Source organism: Moschus berezovskii, unplaced genomic scaffold (assembly GCF_049115385.1).
Source record: "Moschus berezovskii isolate FMDL1 unplaced genomic scaffold, NW_MosBer_1.0 29, whole genome shotgun sequence".
Classification (NCBI taxonomy): Eukaryota; Metazoa; Chordata; class Mammalia; order Artiodactyla; family Moschidae; genus Moschus; species Moschus berezovskii.
In genome coordinates this window covers 460,627-464,646 of record NW_028290453.1, presented here as the reverse complement: position 1 = coordinate 464,646, position 4,020 = coordinate 460,627, and positions in this window count along the sequence as shown.

Genomic DNA, 4,020 nt, shown 5'->3' with positions numbered 1-4,020 from the left:
GGTATCTCCATTACTTAGAGTTTCCTTTTGTAATGTGTTGACTGGTTTTGAATGAGTCTTAATAACAGGTGGGTTTCTGTATTTAGGTTGTATTATATAAATTTCCGTGGAAATTTCGATAAGACAGCTTCTTTATCATCATCACCAAATTGTCTGACCAGCTGTATGTGTTGTATAAACGTTATATGTGTATAATTGTTCTGAACATCAAACTGACAGTGCAAATTTCTCTAGTAGGCTCATTTCTGGGAAAATAATACTTGCAATATAATCATTTCTTATCAGCATTTACCATATTACTGAAGGGACTCAAGTAAACACAATGAATACGTTTTCCTGTTTCATTGTGTTGAGATGGGCCATGCCCTTTCAGACAAAGGGATACATGTTCTTTATTCAATCTCTATGTTTTTCTTGTCCTTTTGTAATTTATTCAATCTCTATGTTTTTCTTGTCCTTTTGTAAACCCTCTCTTGTTATTTTTAAGTTCTCCTTGCCCTCCCTTTTTGGAGAAGGAAATGGCAACCCACTTCATTGTTCTTGCCTGGAGAATCCCAGGGACGGGGGAGCCTGGTGGGCTGCCGTCTATGGGGTCGCACAGAGTCGGACACGACTGAAACGACTTAGCAGCAGCAGCAGCAGCAGCCCTCCCTTTACCACTTAAGTTGTTTTTCTCTTTCCTTATAGATCTGTATTCACATCAAGAGGGGAGGGTTGGTCATTAGAGTCCAGACATCCCTCATGCTATTGGATCTATCTTGTGCTTTATGTCTGAGGAGAGGCATACACGATCTTCTTCTTCCAGGGCTTTCTTTCTGGGCTCTTTGTAGTGTTTTTTATAATAAAGATGGAAAGACCCTTTATGTTTAGAATGCTTGCTCTTCCCTGAATCACAGGATCACAGGAAAGACACAAAGAGCAGCACTGAATGGACGACAGTGCGTATTATACCTTAGCACTTAGCTACCTCATGACTCTCTTTTAAACAGACCTGTAATTACTTTCAGCTGCTGCTAATGAGCTTCAACCATGGGGAGAAATCACCTCCCTAAGTAAACATACTGAAAACTACATTTGCTCACCTTTTCAGTGGAGACAGTATATTGGCAGGCTTATTGGCAGTGGATAACCATGTTGAACTTTCCTCAGACTGACCATGGCCACCCTACATTTTGGCTTTTGTTTTTCCATGAGTTTTCTCTTTTCAGGGCTCAGAGCACAGCCTAAATGCAATCTCGTTTAATTTCACTGAGTTGGCTAAAATCTGGAGAAGTTTCCGCTGAAAGAATAATTTTTCCCCCTGGTGTGCATCTCCAGCTCACATGTTCAGAATGATTAGTGCCAACTCTTAACAACTTTGGTGAAGCATATAGAGTTATAAAAGTAGCGTTTGCTCTCCCTCCTTCACTTCACTCCTTAAGAATTTACTGAGCATTCACTAAATGTGTTACTACATTTACTAAACGTGTTACTGTTATTGCTGAAAAATTTTCACTGACGCTCCATTGCTTATAGAATAAAATCCAAAATTCTTAGTCTAGTGTTGTAGACGCATCTATGATGATTCCACGCATCTTCCCCAAGTTCCTACACACACACGGACACATGTGAGCCTCCAAACGTGAATACTATGCCTTCTTTTAGACGTTTGCTTGTTCTCTACTACCTAGAATCCTCCTCTCAACCCTATAGCATGAATCCTTACCAACCTTCAGGGACATCTACTATAAGGAAGCTATGCTATCCTGGTAAATATTTCACAATCAACACTCCAGAAAACAAAATAAACCAAAAAACCCCACTGAACCTAACAAATAAATAAACAAATAAAATACATTTGCTGATTTCCATTGAGTAGATATTCCTATTCTGGCTAATTTCAATGTGATGTCACTATATGCAGAGCTAGGAAGAGACAAGCAGTAGCACATTACTGTATCACCAGATACAATAAAACTGTCACCAGATACAATAAAATTGAATAGCCTCAAGAGTACAGATAATGGTAAAAGTGAAGTAATTAAGGAGTTGTGCATTTACCACTTTTGTTTTCAATATATTTAATTGCAACTTTAACTTAATTTTTAATAATGATTGTATTTAACAACTGGAAACTTGTCGCTTGTCTCTTACGAGCTGGGTAGAGCCAGGTCCAGCACTCTTCTGCAGGGACCCTACCATACTTCTCAGCCCACAGAGGTCTCCCTCCACACGCACTCACCTTCTGTATAACTATCTGATCATTTATTCAAGCAACCATTTATTGAATGCCTACTATGCACCAGAGAGATGCTGGGAAAGACTGAGGGCAGGAGAAGGGGACGACAGAGGATGGCGTCACCAACTCAATGAACATGAGTTTGAGCAAGCTCCGGGAGATGGTGAAGGACAGGGAGGCCTGGTGTGCTGTAGTCCACAGGGTCGCAAAGGGTCAGACACAACTGAGCGATTGAACAGCAACAGTAAACTAATACACCAGGCAAAGACATTACCTATAATCTGTGTTCCATCAACTTTTCACATAGGTATTTCTTCTTTCCTTGAAGACTAGAGCCATGTATCCCCAAAGTATCTGTCACACAGTGGGGCTCTTACCAGGATCATCCTTGCAGGGGTTTAATTGGGCTCGATGGCAGCAGAAGAGTGGCTGGCGGCCTTAATAGAAAGAGAAGGAGCTGTAAACCTCAGTGTCTTTGTTCCATGAAAAGCAGCTCCTAGGCACTGAGATCAGCCTTGGCAGTGCGCTCGTGCTGTAGGAATGCTGGACCGTCTTATATGTGCATTGAATTTGAGACGCCACCTTTTCCCACAGTCAACTGCCTGCCAGGTAGGCAGAGTGGGTATTATCAGTACCATTCTTCAGCAGAGAATGGCCCAGCAAGGGAGCAGAGACCAGTTTAAGGCAAGTCTGGAGCAAAGTTACGAGACTGAACTCAGATTTCCCTTCTTCCTGCTGTTCAGGGTTCTGAAGTAAAAACTTTCTAAAACAACCGTCCTCAATACATTTTATTTTCTATATGACAACTGCACCCCAGCTGGGAAACTAATGCTTCATGCTTTTGCAAAGATGATGAACATAATCACCAAAAAAACATTGTGGAAATAGCTTTATTTTTGTTTATTTATCTGTTGTAAAATCAGACTAAAAGTATCTTCAAGAGTGTAAGGCCAAGACTTCCCCAGACAACAAATAGCACATAAACCTAGGAAGAAAAAAAGCAATCTTGGTACCAAAGTCAGAAGTAACAAGTTTGTGTTATGTATTATACAGAAAAGACATTCCCTCTCATGACCTGGAGTGTCATTTCACTTTACTAGGCTGGGGATTGATCATTTTAATAATGGACTCATGGTTCCCAGAGGCAGGAATACTTACTGCATTTGTAAATAAAACCAAACTTCCTTTCTTTTAGAAATGACTGAAATGTAGGCTTTGAGTTCCAACGAGGCAGTTAGTATAATTTGCTCATAGTATTTTTCTCCAAGGACAAACCTCGAATACATATTCTGACCTTTCTTCTAGCTCATAGTTTCTACAGACTCTTCAAAGACTAGAGGCAATTATCTAGCATAATTTGCTTTTTCATCTTTGTTTCTTCATATAGGACGCAATCCCCAAGCACCTGAAGAGCTTACAAGTGCCTCTTTGCCCTTCCAATCAAGTCTTCCAAGTGTCAGTGGTCCATTTCACAGGAAAGGGTTCCTAGCTACCTGCAAGTCACAATTGGAAATTTTCTGAACACAAGACTGGTTGGAGCAGACTTCCCTGGCGGTCCAGGCATTAAAAATCTTCCCACCAATTCAGGGACACAGGTTCCTGATCCGGGGAGATTCTACATGTCCCAGGGTAGCTAAGCCTGTGTGCTACAACTATTGAGCCCCCACACCTAGAGCCCATGCTCTGTAATAAGAGAATCTACCAAAATGAGAAGCCCATGCATTGCGAATACAGAGTAGCCTCCTGCTCACTGCAACTAGAGAAAGCCCACAGGCAGCGACAAAGACCCAATGCAGCCAAAA